Source organism: Taudactylus pleione, unplaced genomic scaffold, assembly GCF_031769625.1.
Source record: "Taudactylus pleione unplaced genomic scaffold, aTauple2 ptg000720l, whole genome shotgun sequence".
NCBI classification, from domain to species: Eukaryota; Metazoa; Chordata; class Amphibia; order Anura; family Myobatrachidae; genus Taudactylus; species Taudactylus pleione.
This window is the reverse complement of record NW_028285122.1, coordinates 122,722-139,503: the sequence shown is the minus strand read 5'-3', so window position 1 is coordinate 139,503 and position 16,782 is coordinate 122,722. Positions and strand designations below refer to the sequence as shown.

Below are 16,782 nucleotides of genomic sequence, written 5' to 3'. Positions count from 1 at the left end.
GAATCCATATATACACAGACTCTTTTATCCCCGACATTTTATACTGCTCTTTGGAAGTTAAGTATATTGAATCCTTCAGTATTTGCCTCCCATATGATATATGTTATATGTTATCATTTACTAACTTATGCTGTATTTGACTTGACCTTAGTGTTCTTTTAACATTTCTATGTTTGATGTAATTGTCGATGTTAATTCTATTGTCTTAATATTTTGCCGTTCTTGAAACTCACTCCTTTCATAGGTTAAATGTTTGTACACCCTGTTTTTTGTTTTTCATTTCTGGAAACAGAAATCATTCTTTTATGTCAGTGACTAGGTAAGTACTTTTTAATCTGCAGAATAGTAGTTAATTAAAAGTTATGTTTAATTTTATTATTGTGCCATATAAATTATTAGGGGTAAATTTACTAAAGTGAGAGTTTTTAAAAGTAGAGATGTTACCCATAGCAACCAGATTATAGGGGGTAAATTTACTAAGAATCAAGTTTGGGAGAGTTAGCAATCTCTGGAGAGTTTGGACATTTTCGAAAATGTACTAATGTAAAGCTCGGGAGAGAGATCTCCATTGCTACGGGAAAATACTGGAGAGTTAGCAAACTCTCTTCACTTCACCATCGGCTAAACTCATGTAACTTTTCATTAATGAAGATTAGATTCAGGAATTTACCAAGAGGAGAGTTTGTAAACTCTCATGAGAACGGACAAAACTCCTGTCCTAATTCATGAAATCAATTCACCTGCCAGTGAACTGCGAGTTCTGCAGAAATATACACAGATCAGAGTGATCCATATACTGTATATTTCTGCCTGTAAATAGTAAAAAAAGGGTTAAATGGTTTTTACAGGTATAACACACAAGCAGTTTACACATATCTCACTGATATGTGCAGGCTGCTAGCTCAGGAGAGATAGGCATTGAGATAACACTGCAATCTCGGGTGAGTAATCTCCTTCAAACTTGCTACTCGACCAGACTCGAATCTTAGAAATTTATCCCTAATTATGGATGTAAATTGTGTTATGAAATTGGGATCCAATTGCAGCACTATGGAAAAAATTATACATGCATAAGAAGCAGGATATATATTGTATGGCTATTTATATGCCATTAAATCTTGTGCCTAGTTTTGTAGAATATATGAGATAATTAGGGGCTAATTAATAGTGTCACGGAACTGATATTCATCATTTAACTGAAGACATAGAAAGCCAGATGAATAAATCCTGAGCAGGATTGTTTGAGAAATTCATGTTGTAAGAATGTGTATGTATTAGGAAGTGTGCCCATAGTATTAGTGGGGCATTCAGAGACCTTTGTATAACAACAGAATAATCTCTGACTAATCCAATACCTGCTCCAGTATATAGATGAGGAGAAAGGAGAAGCTTCTGAGCATATGAAATCATATATCTGGATACAACTGGTAACAAACGTGAGAGGCAAGTACAGGAATAACAATTAGTATCGGCTATTAGAGGGAGAACACTTTTTAGTTTAATTATCATCTATATCACAGGAAGAGATTACAGGGGGTAAATTTACTAAGATTCGAGTCTAATCGGGTTTTTTTTTTTCAACTGGATTAGCATCGCAGGAACTCAGGAGATTTATGGCTCCTGAAACTCACAAATTTACAAAGAAGTGAGTTTAGCTGAGAGTGAGTTGGCCGATAGCGAAGCTGATCAGGATATCTGTCCCCGAGTAGCAGGTTTTGAAGGACATTACTCATCGGTGATTGCAGCGTTATCTCTCTGCAAATCTCTCCCCAGCACCAAGCAGCCTGCACATATCAGTGAGATATATCAGGGAGATATGTAACAGCTGCTTGTGTTGTAGCTGTAAAAAACGGGTTAAATAAAAAAATTATTTCTTGTTTTGTGTTTTTTTTATTAAATTTGCAAAAATCTCAAAAAAACTTTTTACACGTTGTCATTATGGGAAATTGTGTGAAGAATTTTGAGGACAAAAATGAATTTATTCCATTTTGGAATAAGGCTGTAAAATGACAAAATGTGGAAAAAGTGAAGCGCTGTGAATACTTTCCAGATGCACTGTATAGATATATATATAGCGGGTAAAATAAGTGTTGAACACAGCCACATTTTCTCAGTAGATATATATATATATATATATATATATATATATATAATGGGGCTGTTGTAATAAAATTTTCACCAAATGTCACCAACCATCCATTCAATCCACACATGCAAGGGAATCAAACCATAGATGTCCATACATTACGTTGTGTGTAATAATGTGAAGTGACACAGGGAAAAAGTATTGAACACATGAAGAAAGGGAGGTGCGGAAAGGCCAGGAAAGCCCAGACACCAGCTGACATCTACCAGAGGATTTGTGTGCAGCCGTTGTATATCCAAAACAGGGTGCGCTCCTCTTTAGTTTTTGATAGCCGTCTAGTAATGGAGTGGTTGTGCAGGCACATGAGCGTTAGCGGCAGTCTGTACGCACACATTAGCGGCAGTCCATACGCACACATTAGCGGCAGTCCGTACGCACACATTAGTGGCGTCCGTAAGCACACCTTAGCGGCAGTCTGTACGCTGCACTTCTGCCGTGGGTGATCAAGTTTAACTGTCCAATAGAGTGATATTAGGCTTCCATGCTTGCAGGCTGTATGTTGGTAGTGGCAGGGGCTGCAGATGACTCTCTATAAAGGCACAGCTTGTTTCTCTTGCACAGAGGGCATGATTCAGAGCCCGACGCTCTGACAAGAGCGCCCGCTCTGAATCAGGGTGTGCTTTTTTTTATAGCGAAGCGGCCTTTTGGCCGCTCGCATAGCTGTGGGTGACCACCCACAGCTTATGCGAGTGTCCATGATGATGGTCGCGATGGTCAAGACCATCGCGACCATCGGGCTTGCGACGAGACCCTTGCAGTAGGGTCTCGTCTGCCGCAAGCCCTGGAGTGATTTTGGCTCTATCAGATCCAAAAGCACTCCCACTGACATCACTAGTGATGTCAGTGGGGCCAGAGCCAGATGGTAGGCGTTCCCATGGGAACGCCTCCGTCTGTGCAGCCACGCCTCCGTCACGCCCACCAAGGGGGGCGTGCTGTCACTCAACATCGACAGCATGCCCCCTTTGGTGCGAGACCCGTAACGACGGCTACCCCTTCGTTATTCGGGTCTCGCGCATGCGCACGACGGAGGCGCCTCCGTCGTGCGCATGCGCATTTGGGGAACATCGACCCACTTGCGAGCGTACAGCACTCGCTCGCGAGTCTGAATGAGACCCAGAGCGATCCGGATCAACTCATATACTTATGCCGACTGGGTTAGGCAAATAGAGATATAAGATAGTGGATAGCTTGAGCTGGATCAACGCGTTTCATCCCTCATTTGGGGACTTTTTCATGGATCTTGAAACACCTGCACGGCCCGTCCAGTACTTGCCGGCTATCAAATCTTCCACCTCCTTTTGCCCGCAGAACAGCGTAGCGGCTTTTGAGTATTCTGACATTTATTATTTCTCCCATTTTAAAACCAGAATATGTTTCACTAGTTACACAGCATCAAACTAATCGCTACCTGGGGACCCTGATCAATTTCCTTGGAATAAATAAGAACATTGTTTTTGGAATTAAAACAGACATTTTAAAGGACTTTAATTGTTACTATTACCACAGGATTCTCCGATGTTCATCTTATTTCAACTTAGTCAAAAACCTTTTCCCCTTTAGGATCCTATTATATGTTTTACATTGTAGTTACACGTGTATTTATATATATTTTATACAGAATGCTGCTAAGAATATCTGTGTTTTAGGTGATATGTGACTCATTATTTAGTAATATATTACAGCTGTTGCAATTTATGATCAAGCCATTCCTCTATGTATTTATTTATAAAATTGATTAATTTTACTTAGTAATTTGATATACTGGCGCAGTCTTTCCTCAACCGTTTTTTTTGCCATTTCTCTGTTTTCTGGACTTCTAGCAATAAGTCCTTAAATACTTGCTGTGGGGATAAACCATCTCTTCTATTGTCTCTATATATTGTGCAACATTGAATTTTGATTAGATTTAGAAACCTTTATCCATTCATTTCTAGGCGCAGGGATATAGGACCTCATTCAGAGGCGGTCGCAAGAAGTGATCGCTCTCTCTGAATGAGGGGCGGGCGCTTCTTTTTTTTTTGGTGCGGCCTCCTGGTCGCAAGCTAAGCTGTGGGTTACCACCCAAAGCTTAGCAACTGACCAGGGTGATGGTCGCGATGGAGATCACCATCGCGACCATCGGGGCTTGCGACCAGACCCTAAGGTTGGGTCTCGGCAACTGCAAGCCCCAGGGAGCTTCCTGCTCTGATCGAGCAGGAAACTCCCCACTGACATCACTGATGATGTCAGTGCGGCCGTCCACAAAACGGCAAGCGCTCCTTTTGTAGTGAGCTCCGGAGCTAGATAATTTCTCTCTCGCTCCCGTACTTGCGCACGCACAGTGCAGCCGCTGCGCGTGCGCAGGGCCTTAACATCGACCCAGTTGAGAGCGCTCAGAGCTTGCGACCGGGTCTGAATGAGACCCATAGTGCTTTGCAGTTCTTTTAGATATTAGTTGCTACATCCGTCTCTGCCCAGGGGTTGTTGCCATAACACAGCTGGAGACCCACATGCTGTCCAAGCCTGATGCTCAGCAGTCACAGAACATTCCCTCTTACTGCCCATTAGCCACCCACCTGTTCAGGCTGTCATCTGGTGAGCCTCCGAGCTGGTGAGCCTCCGAGCTGATGAGCCTCTGAGCTGGCGATTCTCCGAGCTGGTGATTCTCCGAGCTGGTGATTCTCTGAGCTTGTGAGCCTCCGAGCTGGTGAGCCTCTGTGCTGGTGAGCCTCTGTGCTGGTGAGCTTCCGAGCTGGTGAGCCTCCGTGCTGGTGAGCCTCCGTGCTGGTGAGCCTCCGTGCTGGTGAGCCTCCGTGCTGGTGAGCCTCCGAGCTGGTGAGCCTCCGTGCTGGTGATGAGTCCTCCAGGTCTTCTTCTCATTCACTTCAGCTCGCACTTCTCCTCCTTATAGACATGTGAGGTTTATAGATCATCTCCTCTGGGCATTGCTGAAACAATTAATTTACAAGCATTCAAACCAGTGTGAGCTGCAGCACAAGCAGACAGGTCACATTTGTGGTATTTACAGAGATTAGCTACATAACGCTGGCAGACGGAAAAGCAAATATCTACTGAAACAACCCAACCTCTCCCAATAAGAGTCCAGTCTCTCCCTGATTTCACCCTGCACAGAAATGTTCTATAATCCAAAGCAAAGTGTTTGCATTAGTTGTTGGTTTGCAGCAGGTACATAGGGCAAGTGTAGCGTATTCCACGGCCCCTCCTGCTTAGCAAACTCTCACTGGTGTCCCTCAGCGCTAGGATCACTCCTGTATTTACTTACGTTTCTCGTGCCGCTCAGTCATCGCAGCTGTCTGGGGTACAGACCCCTATAGCATACTGTAAGTACAAATATTAACATGGAAATCCTTCAGAACTCATTTTACTTAACTTAAACAGGGAGAAGCAGTGATACATATTAACTGTACAAAATAAAGATGTAAAATTAGTTTACTGGCCCTTCGGTTTCTGTAGAACTGACTTACGTTGTCCGTCCACAATTAAAGGCCCGACTATGGTTTTTTACAGGAAAACGCTGATCATGGGATATGGGACTTCAGTCAGAGTCGGTCAAAGCAGCTGCACGGTCGTACGCCACCGATGTTAGCTATTCTGCGCATGCGTAAAGGTCGCAATGCGCGTGCGCAAACTAGCCGCTACGATCAGAAATTTCTCTCTCCTTGAATACAGCCAGGTCGGTAGTTTGAGTGACAGATTGTGGCGTTTGTGGGTGGTAACAGGGGAAGGTGCGTGAAAACGGGGGAGTGGAGTTCCGGACGCAGGCGTGCCTCATTATGCGAACGGCATTTTCTGGGAGTGCATAAATTACAAAGTAGTGTCATGGCACACGTGACATGGGCGGTTTTACACTGACATGATCGTAGAGCTTAAGAGAGGGTCAGGTCAACCTTTAGCTCTACGACCAGTTCCGATGGCTATCGATGCTCGCGATTAATCCTTATGTAGCCGGAGATGACGTGCTATGCGTACGGCATGTGGGCGTATTTTTAGCGGTCCGACCGCATCCACCCCTTGGTCGGCCAGCTAACGATCCGACCTTAGTGATGCAACTTGCGAGGGAATCATTTGCATATCTGGCCCCTTTTTCTGTATGACCGTGCGGCCGCTTCGACCGAATCTGAATGAGGTCCATAATCCCTTGGGGATTATGGAGGGAATTTCTATCTCTTCAGCCATTACCTCGGTCTGTGTAATTATCTGAGGGGAAATACTGTAAAGCATGTATACAGAGTACTTATTTATTAGTATGTATACAGAGTACTTATTTATTAGTATGTATACAGAGTACTTATTTATTAGTATGTATACAGAGTACTTATTTATTAGTATGTATACAGAGTACTTATTTATTAGTATGTATACAGAGTACTTATCCATTACTATGAATTAGAGATGTGCAACGACCCCCATGTTTTGGTTTTGGATCTGGATCTACCCTGGTTTTGGAACTGGATTGGTTTTACCTAGGCGTGAGCGGGTTCGGATTTCTGAAATCCGAACCCCCCCGAGCCACCCCGATCCGAGTCCGATCCGAGTCAGGCTCGACTTTTCCCGCCTGACTCGGATTCTGAAATCGAGGCAAAATGTCATCATCCCGCCTTCCGAGTCTCGCGGGTTTTGGATCCTATATAAGGTACCCGCGTCGGCGCCATTTTCTCACTCGGCTGTGGACAGTGAAAAGGGAGGGTGGGAGTTAGGGCTGTGTAGTGTAGTGCAGAGTAGTGTTGTGCTGTGCTGTGCTGCGCTGCTGTTGTCCATAGGGGCTGTGTCCACTACTTCAAAGTCCATAGGGGCTGGCTGTGTTGTGCAGTCAGTTGTCCATAGGGGCTGTGTCCACTCCAAAGTCCTGTGCAGTGTCCCAGTCCTAAAGGGGTGCTGTAGTGTTGTCCAGGGGGTGCTCTGTCCATCAGGGGTGCTCCCCCCAAGTGCTAAAAAAAAAATATTTTTTCTGTGTTTGTGAATTTTGTGCGCACGTGCATCAACAAAGTAGTGCCAAGCGTGCGCCTGTGTCATAAGTAAAGGGCCGGCTGTCTTGACCGTTAAAGGGTGCTGTAACCCTCAAAGTACACTCCAAACCAAATTAAAAAATATTTTCTGTGTTTGAGAATTGTGTGCGCAGTAGCCGCTCGTGCATCATCAAAGTAGTGCCAAGCGTGCGCCTGTGTCATAAGTAAAGGGCCGGCTGTCTTGACCGTTAAAGGGTGCTGTAACCCTCAAAGTACACTCCTGTCCAAACCAAATAAAAAAATATTTTCTGTGTTTGTGAATTGTGTGCGCCGTAGCCGCACGTGCATCAACAAAGTAATGCCAAGCGTGCGCCTGTGTCCCATAAGTAAAGGGCCGGCTGGCTCATTTCTTAAAGGGTGGTGTAACCCACAAAGTGCACTAGTCTCCAACAAAAATAAAAAATTATTTTCTGTGTTTGTGTGCGCCTTAGCCGCACGTATATATCAATATAACATAAATGGAGGACCAAACTTTCTCCGATAAAAATAAAATAGGGAAAGATCAAGAACCACTTCCTCCTAGTGCTGAAGCTGCTGCCACTAGTCATGACATAGACGATAACATGCCATCAACGTCGTCTGCCAAGGCTGATGCCCAATGTCATAGTAGAGGGCACATACAATCCCAAATGACAAAGTTCAGGAAAATGACCTTGAAAAAAACATTTAAATCATCTGAAGAGAAACGTAAACTTGCCAATAAGCCATTTACGACACGGAGTGGCAAGGAACGGCTAATGTCTTTCCCTATGTTCATGACTAGTGGTTCAGCTTCACATGACGATGGAAGCCCTCCTCCCACTAAAAAAATCAAACGAGTTAAGCTGGCAAAAGCACAGCGAAGAACTGTGCGTTCTAAGAAGATATCACAAATCCCCAAGGAGAGTCCAAGTGTGGTGGTGGTTGCGATGCCTGACCTTCCCAGCACTGGATGGGAAGAGGTGGCTCTTTCCACCATTTGCATGCCCCCTGCAAGTGCTGAAAGGAGCACCCACAGTCCACTTGCTGATATGCAAATTGAAGATGTCACTGTTGAAGTACAACAGGATGAGGATACTGGTGTAGCTGGCACTGAGGAGGAAGTTGGCGAGGAGGATTCTGATGGTGATGTGGTTTGTTTAAATCAGGCTCCGGGGGAGACAGTTGTTGTCCGTGGGATGAAAAAGCCCATCACGGACATGCCTGGGCAGAAGACCAAACATTCCACCTCTTTGGTCTGGCAATATTTCTATCCAAATCCGGACAACAACTGTCTTGCCATATGTACCATATGTAAAGGTGAAATAAGTAGGGGCAGGGACGTTAACCACCTAGGAACATCCTCCCTTATACGGCACCTGCAGCGCGTTCCTAAAAAGTTACTGTCAAGTTCAGAAAGTTTGGCTCAGACCGTAAGCAGTCCAGGGTCACCTAAGTCCCTTTTTCCTGTTTTATCCAAGGAATCGGTGGATGAGGAGGATGAGGACGACATCTTGCCTCCGTAGAACCAGTTTGTGCAGGGACACATTAATTGCCAGCTTGTTTTGTGGGGGCCCAAACGAACCAATCATTTCAGCCACAGTCATGTGGCAGACCCTGGCGCTGAAATGATTGGTTTGTAAAGTGTGCATGTCCTATTTATACAACATAAGGGTGGGTGGGAGGGCCCAAGGACAATTCCATCTTGTACCTCTTTTTTTTCTTTGCAGTATGTACTGTTTGGGGCCTAGTTTTTCAAACTGCCATCCTGTCTGCCACTGCAGTGTCACGCCTAGATGGGTCACGTGTTTGTGCCGCCCACTCGTGTCGCTTAGCATAGTCATCCAGCTACCTCGGTGCAACCTTTTGGCCATAAAAACAATATTGTGAGGTGTTCAGAATAGACTGGAAATGAGTGGAAATTAAGGTTATTGAGGTTAATAATAGCATAGGAGCAGAAAAACCCACAAATTCTGTGATTTTAGCTGTTTTTATGCTTTTTTTAAAAAAAAATACAGATCCAAAACACAAAACCCAGAACCCAAAACACGGAAGGGTGGTTTTGGCAAAACCAATCCAGATCCAAAACACGAAGAAAGATCCAGATCCAAAACACGAAAAGTGGCCGGTGCACACCCCTAGTTTTACCAAAACTTCACCTCTGTGTTTTGTTTTCGTGTTTTGGTTTTGGATCTGGATTTTTTCTTAAAAAATCATAAAAACAGCTAAAATCACATAAAATGGGCCTGTTTTTGTTCCCACTGTATAATTAACCTCAACAACATTTATGTCCAGTAATTTCCAATCAATTTTGACCACCTCTCAATATTATTTTTTTCATCTAGTTAAGGACAAAAGGTTGCATCCAGCTAGCTGGCTGACTAAGCTAAGTGACACAGTGGGCGGCACTAACATGTGGCAGTTCAGCTTCTAATTTCCAACATGGATATAGTGTGTTATACAGTGTGGGTTGGATACACCAATAGTGCACTTACTGTGACAGCAGTATCGGCAGAGTGGGGTTGCTGATGGTGTCCCCAGTACATGGAATGGCAGTGCTGCGGTGCTGGCAGTGTCCTCAGTGAAGGGTACTGTTGATGTCAGCAGTGCGGAAGTGCCAGCGGTGTCTTTAGTGCAGGTTTGCTGGCTGTGTTGGCAGTTCGGGGGTGCCAGTGGTATCTTTAGTGCAGGTTTGCTGGCTGTGTCGGCAGTGTGGGGGTGCCAGTGGTGTCTTAGTGCAGGTTTGCTGGCTGTGTCGGCAGTGCGGGGGTGCCCTCAGTGCAGGTTTGCTGACTGTGTCGGCAGTGCAGGGGTGTTCTATATGCAGGGTGCCAGCGGAGTTGACAGAGCGGGGGTGCCAGCGATGACCTCAGTGCAGGTTTGCTGACTGTGTGCATTGCAGGGGTGCTGGTGGTGTCCTCACTGTGGGAGTGTAGGCAGTGTGGGGGTCGCTGACAGTGTCCTCAGTTCGTTGGGCAGCAGTGCAGGAGTGTTGGCAGCGGTGGTGTCGGCAGCGGGGGATGCTGAAAGGGGGGGTGCTGGTGGTGTCGGCAGCGGGTTTGATGGCTGTGTCAGGCAGCGGGGGATGGCGGGTGACTTCTTCTTTTCCCTAATTTGTAGTATTTTCAATGGGCTTAACGCTGATTGGCTGAGAGCAGTGACAGACGGCTCTCTCAGCCAATCAGAGTTAAGCCCGCTGAAAACAAAACCTCGTGATTCGACAGAGGGGTCGCGAGGTCTTGGCTCGGGTCAGGGAACCGGACCCGCTCATCTCTAGTATGAATAGTTTCATCTTATTCCCCTGTGCATTTCTGCTTAGTGAAGTTATGAGCTCATTCAGACCCGCTCGCTAGATGCATTCGCTCGCACCCAGCGTATGCAAATCCAGCGCAAACCCAGCAAGGCAGGCAATCGCATGGCAAGGCATTAGCACGCCCACTATGTCTTGGCGTGCAATCACTTTGTGTATGAAGACGCCCACCAGCCATTCATAAGACACCCACATGCGCACATCATCTCCTGGATGTGCATGAAACCATTGGTACATGGAGTACCATCGGATGCGATCATAGCGCTTGAGGTTGACTATACCCTGCCGCAAGCACTGCGATCACTTCAGTGAGAAATACAACAAGGTGACGGGTACTATGACGCTGCCTGTTAATTATGCACACCTCTGAAATGGCGCTGAGACGCTCAGGCACGCCTGCGTTCGCACCTCCACTCCCCCATTTCTAGAGGCCAGCCCCCATCACCACGCACAAATGGCCTCTCCTGTCACTCACTCTGCTGGGCTGTCTATGCGCAGCGAGTGAACGCTTCCCGATCTCTCACACAGGTTTGCGCACTTCCACTGCGATGCATGCGCAGATTGCGAAAATCGGGCCTGATTCATTAAGGAACGCAAAGGAGAGAACGCACGCAGTTGGCCGATGTTTCTGCACATGTGTGAACTAGGGGTGTGCACCGGCCACTTTTCGTGTTTTGTGTTTTGGTTTTGGATCTGGATCTTTCTTCGTGTTTTGGATCTGGATTGGTTTTGCCAAAACCACCCTTCCGTGTTTTGGGTTCTGGGTTTTGTGTTTTGGATCTGTATTTTTTTAAAAAAAAGCATAAAAACAGCTAAAATCACAGAATTTGTAGGTTTTTCTGCTCCTATGCTATTATTAACCTCAATAACCTTAATTTCCACTCATTTCCAGTCTATTCTGAATACCTCACACCTCACAATAGTGTTTTTATGTCCAAAAGGTTGCACCGAGGTAGCTGGATGACTATGCTAAGCGACACGAGTGGGCGGCACAAACACGTGACCCATCTAGGCGTGAAACTGCAGTGGCAGACAGGATGGCATTGAAAAACTAGGCCCCAAACTGTACATAATGCAAAGAAAAAAAAGAGGTGCAAGATGGAATTGTCCTTGGGCCCTCCCACCCACCCTTATGTTGTATAAACAGGACATGCACACTTTAACAAACCAATCATTTCAGCGCCAGGGTCTGCCACACAACTGTGGCTGAAATGATTGGTTCGTTTGGGCCCCCACAAAACAAGCTGGCAATTAATCTGTCCCTGCACAAACTGGCTCTACGGAGGCAAGAAGTCGTCCTCATCCTCCTCATCCACAGATTCCTCACCCTCTTCAGTGTTATGTACATCCTCATCCTCACAGAGTATTAATTCGTCCCTGCTGGAACCACAGGTCCCTCTGTACGTTCTGGAGGCTGGTCTCCCTGGAAGAGTTGATCATTCATTTTATGAACATCATCTTCTCCACATTTTGTGGAAGCAACCTCCTACGCCTTTCGCTAACAAGGTTCCCGGCTGCACTAAACACTCTTTCGGAGTACACACTGGAGGGGGGGCAACTCAGGTAAAATAGAGCCAGTTTGTACAGGGACCTCCAAATTGCTTCTTTTTCCTGCCAGTACAGGTACGGACTGTCTGACATGCCTACTTGGATGCTGTCACCGATGTAATCCTTTAACAGACAGACGCACGCTTGTCGCTGCTGCTTTGAGGATTCAAGTGCGGCTACAGCCCACACAATTCACAAAGACAGAAAAAAGAAGAATATTTTTATTGTTTGTGTAGCACACTTTGAGGGTGTCACCACCCTTTAACAGACAGACGCACGCTTGTCGCTGCTGCTTTGAGGATGCAGGTGGAATCTAGACGGGATTTGGAACCGAGGACACACTACCTCCATCAATTGTCTAAATCCCACTGCACTAATGTCGGATACCGGACGCACGTCTAACACCAACATAGCAGTCAAGGCCTCAGTTATACGTTTTGCTTCAGGATGACTGCTGTCGTACTTCATCCTCATCGCTAGGGACTGTTGGAGGGTCAATTGTTTAGTAAAAGTAGTGATGTTCCTACTTCCTCTCTGGGATGATGAACAACTCCCAGCAGCAGCAACAGCACTAGTAGGAAGTGGTTCTTGATCTTTCCCTATTTTATTTTTATCAGAGAAAGTTTGGTCCTCCATTTATGTTATATTGATATATATACGTGCGGCTAAAGCGCACACAAACACAGAAAATATTTTTTTATTTTTGCTGGAGAGTAGTGCACTTTGTGGGTTACACCACCCTTTAAGAAATGAGCCAGCTGGCTCTTTACTTATGGGACACAGGCGCACGCTTGGCGCTGCTCCTTTGTTGATGCACGTGCAGCCACAGTGCACACAAGTCACAAACACAGAAAATATATATTTTTTTGGTTTGGAGTGTACTTTGGGGGTTACAGAACCCTTTAACGGTCAAGCCAGCCGGCCCTTTACTTATGACACAGGCGCACGCTTGGCACTACTTTGTTGATGCACGTGCGGCTACTGCGCACACAATTCACAAACACAGAAAATAATTTTTTTTTTGGTTTGGACTGGAGTGTACTTTGGGGGTTACAGCACCCTTTAACGGTCAAGCCAGCCGGCCCTTTACTTATGACACAGGCGCACGCTTGGCACTACTTTGTTGATGCACGTGCGGCTACTGCGCACACAATTCACAAACACAGAAAATAATTTTTTTTTTGGTTTGGACTGGAGTGTACTTTCGGGGGTTACAGCACCCTTAACGGTCAAGCCAGCCGGCCCTTTACTTATGACACAGGCGCACGCTTGGCACTACTTTGTTGATGCACGTGCGGCTACTGCGCACACAATTCACAAACACAGAAAATAATTTTTTTTTTGGTTTGGACTGGAGTGTACTTTGGGGGTTACAGCACCCTTTAACGGTCAAGCCAGCTGGCCCTTTACTTATGACACAGGCGCACGCTTGGCACTACTTTGTTGATGCACATGCGGCTACTGCGCACACAATTCACAAACACAGAAAATAATTTTTTTTTTGGTTTGGACTGGAGTGTACTTTGGGGGTTACAGCACCCTTTAACGGTCAAGCCAGCCGGCCCTTTACTTATGACACAGGCGCACGCTTGGCACTACTTTGTTGATGCACGTGCGGCTACTGCGCACACAATTCACAAACACAGAAAATAATTTTTTTTTTGGTTTGGACTGGAGTGTACTTTCGGGGGTTACAGCACCCTTAACGGTCAAGCCAGCCGGCCCTTTACTTATGACACAGGCGCACGCTTGGCACTACTTTGTTGATGCACGTGCGGCTACTGCGCACACAATTCACAAACACAGAAAATAATTTTTTTTTTGGTTTGGACTGGAGTGTACTTTCGGGGGTTACAGCACCCTTAACGGTCAAGCCAGCCGGCCCTTTACTTATGACACAGGCGCACGCTTGGCACTACTTTGTTGATGCACGTGCGGCTACTGCGCACACAATTCACAAACACAGAAAATAATTTTTTTTTTGGTTTGGACTGGAGTGTACTTTCGGGGGTTACAGCACCCTTAACGGTCAAGCCAGCCGGCCCTTTACTTATGACACAGGCGCACGCTTGGCACTACTTTGTTGATGCACGTGCGGCTACTGCGCACACAATTCACAAACACAGAAAATATATTATATTTTTAGCACTTGGGGGGAGCACCCCTGATGGACAGAGCACCCCCTGGACAACACTACAGCACCTCTTTAGGACTGGGACACTGCACAGGACTTTGGAGTGGACACAGCCCCTATGGAGAACTGACTGCACAACACAGTCCAGCCAGCCCCTATGGACTTTGAAGTAGTGGACACAGCCCCTATTAACAACAGCAGCACAGCACAACACAGCCAGCCCCTATGGACTTTGAAGTAGTGGACAACAGCAGCACTACACTACACTACACTACACAGCCCTAACTCCCACCCTCCCTCTTCACTGTCCACAGCCGAGTGAGAAAATGGCGCCGACGTGGGTACCTTATATAGGATCCAAAACCCGCGAGACTCGGAAGGCGGGAAGATGACGTTTTGCCTCGATTTCAGAATCCGAGTCAGGCGGGAAAAGTCGAGCCTGACTCGGATCGGACTCGGATCGGGGGGGCTCGGGGGGGTTCGGATTTCAGAAATCCGAACCCGCTCACCCCTAGTGTGAACTAGCCAGTGCGATTGGGTTATGGTGTGCAGACTCTTCTGATATTGATTGACAGGAAGTGCTGTTTGTGGGTGGTGACGGGGGGTGGTCAGGTGAACCCTACTCATTTTTCCCCTGTATTTCCAAAACAAGGACTGGCTCACTGATCCCAGTGTGGTTGTGCAAAATACAGAGGACCCCTAAGTCTTTTGCCCCCTGTATATACACAACCAGGACTGGCTCTGAAAAGTCCGGTGCTGGTTGTGCTTTTAGGGGGCGCCATATCTTTTCTTTAAATTTTTAACACTTTTAGCTTTTTACACACAGATGCATGCTCGGATCTTACTGATCTGTGCATGTATCTGTGTAATAGTACACCCCATTATATAAATTTTGAAGAAATCGTTAAGATGATCGTCAGGTGTTTTGGCAAGCAAACAATATAGCATTAACGATCTAATGATTTGGAAATCATTAAAGATGCACAATATATTGTTTGGTCATTGGAATGATTGCACAGTATGTATTTACTATATCATTGTCCGGGAGTTCCAGGGAGTTCAATGGAAATCGTTGACGACATCGCATCATTTGCCAGTTGTCTAATGTTTACCCAGCTTAAAGGGTCCATTTGAAATGTGATCTGTACGTGATATCGGTGCCCATGATCGTATTGCATTATGTGATCATATCGGCCGAATGTATTACTGAGCACCCTCATGGGCAGGGGCTCTGAGAGGAGTCCATCCCTACAATGTGCTGGGAGTGAAGTGACCGCACCATCGGTCTCTTCGCTCCTGTGGCGGGACGCCAGCACATGCGCGGCGATTGCTGGGGGGAGGGTTCCTACGGTACCGTCTCCGGGCTAATTATGTGATGTGTAGCCCATAGGGGCCAATGTGTAGCTGCAGGGGCCAATCTCTGGAATTCATTGCATTCTGGAGATTTGTAAATATGGCAGCATCGCATCACACATAGAGACGTATGGGGGTTGCGGCTGTCGGTGGGAATTGAGGGATCACAGCAGGTATCGGATATATCATGCTGCGGTCTCTCTGTAAAGCATTTGGGGGATGTAAAATATTTGCGAATACCACCCAAAAACAAATGTTTTTGAGGAATAAGCCAAAATATTTATAAACAAAAACATGGGCTTTATTTTAAAGCAATATGATGTTTATAGCTTTTTTCAGATGTAAGTTTGGAGAGTCCGACAGTCTAATATGCAGCAGATGGGTAGTGCAACTCTCAGTGAGGCCAAACAGCGGAGGTAGCGTTGCTCACTAGCTTTCCCTGCCTTACCTCCTAGGCTTCCTCCATGGTGCGGCAGGTCTTCTCCTTGCTGCTGCCGTCGCCGAGTGCGGGAAAAGCCGGCTTGTGATGTTCTTCAGCCGGGATGGGTGGTATGACGTCACCCGCTTCCGTGTACAATACGGGCTTCTGTATTGCTGGATGTCAGCTGAACTTTGGTTCTTTCTCCACTTTCTCCAACGCGTTTCATACCCTGTGTGGGTACTTTTTCAAGGATGGAGTACTTCTAAACTTCTGCCCTTTTTATCTTTAATTTGATTAAAAAAAACTTCACAAAAATCTTTATTGATTAAAATTAAGGCAGGAAGTTGGTTAAAAAAGCGGTAACCTTATGTTCCTGTTAAAAAGTGCTCTAGTGCTATTAGTATGAATAAAATATGTGAGAATGTTATTAAGATATAAATGATAAAAATGAAGGTTGATAATAAAAAAAACAATTGAAAGATAATAAAAATGAGATGAAAGATGATGATATTAAATGTAAAAAATAGAAGTGTAATAATAATAAAAAAAAATTATTAAAAATTATGATATTGTCTAAAAATGTAGCAAAAATATAATTATTTAAAATTCTTCTAATAAGGCATTTAGGGCCTGATTCAGAGCCGGACGCTCTGAAAGAGTGCTCGCTCTGAATCAGGGTTTTTTTTTGTTGTGCGACCAGGTGATGGTCACGATGGTGTCGACCATCGGGGCTTGCGACAAGACCCTTGTGGTAGGGTCTCATTCCCGCAAGCTCCAGTGAGCTTTCGGTTCTATTAGAGCTGGAAGCTCACCCACTGACATCACTCGTGATGTCAGTGGGGCCGGCCCCAAATGACAGGCATTCCTTCGAGAATGTCTCCGTTTGGCAAGCCAGCCCCCCCTGCC

At 45.8% G+C, this 16,782-nt stretch overlaps 1 protein-coding gene across 1 annotated transcript in view; it reads right to left on the bottom strand.

Annotated features, from left to right (window-relative positions):
- Positions 1-16,097, bottom strand: part of LOC148477374 (uncharacterized) — a 78,321-nt gene extending 62,224 nt beyond the window's left edge. Inside the window, exons 1-3 of the mRNA XM_088456817.1 lie at positions 15,904-16,097; positions 5,409-5,464; positions 4,702-5,073 (exon numbers count right to left, since the gene is read on the bottom strand). The gene's annotated coding sequence lies outside the window, so the exon portion shown is untranslated. The remainder of the gene's footprint in view (positions 1-4,701; positions 5,074-5,408; positions 5,465-15,903) is intronic.
- Positions 16,098-16,782: the final 685 nt, after the last annotated feature.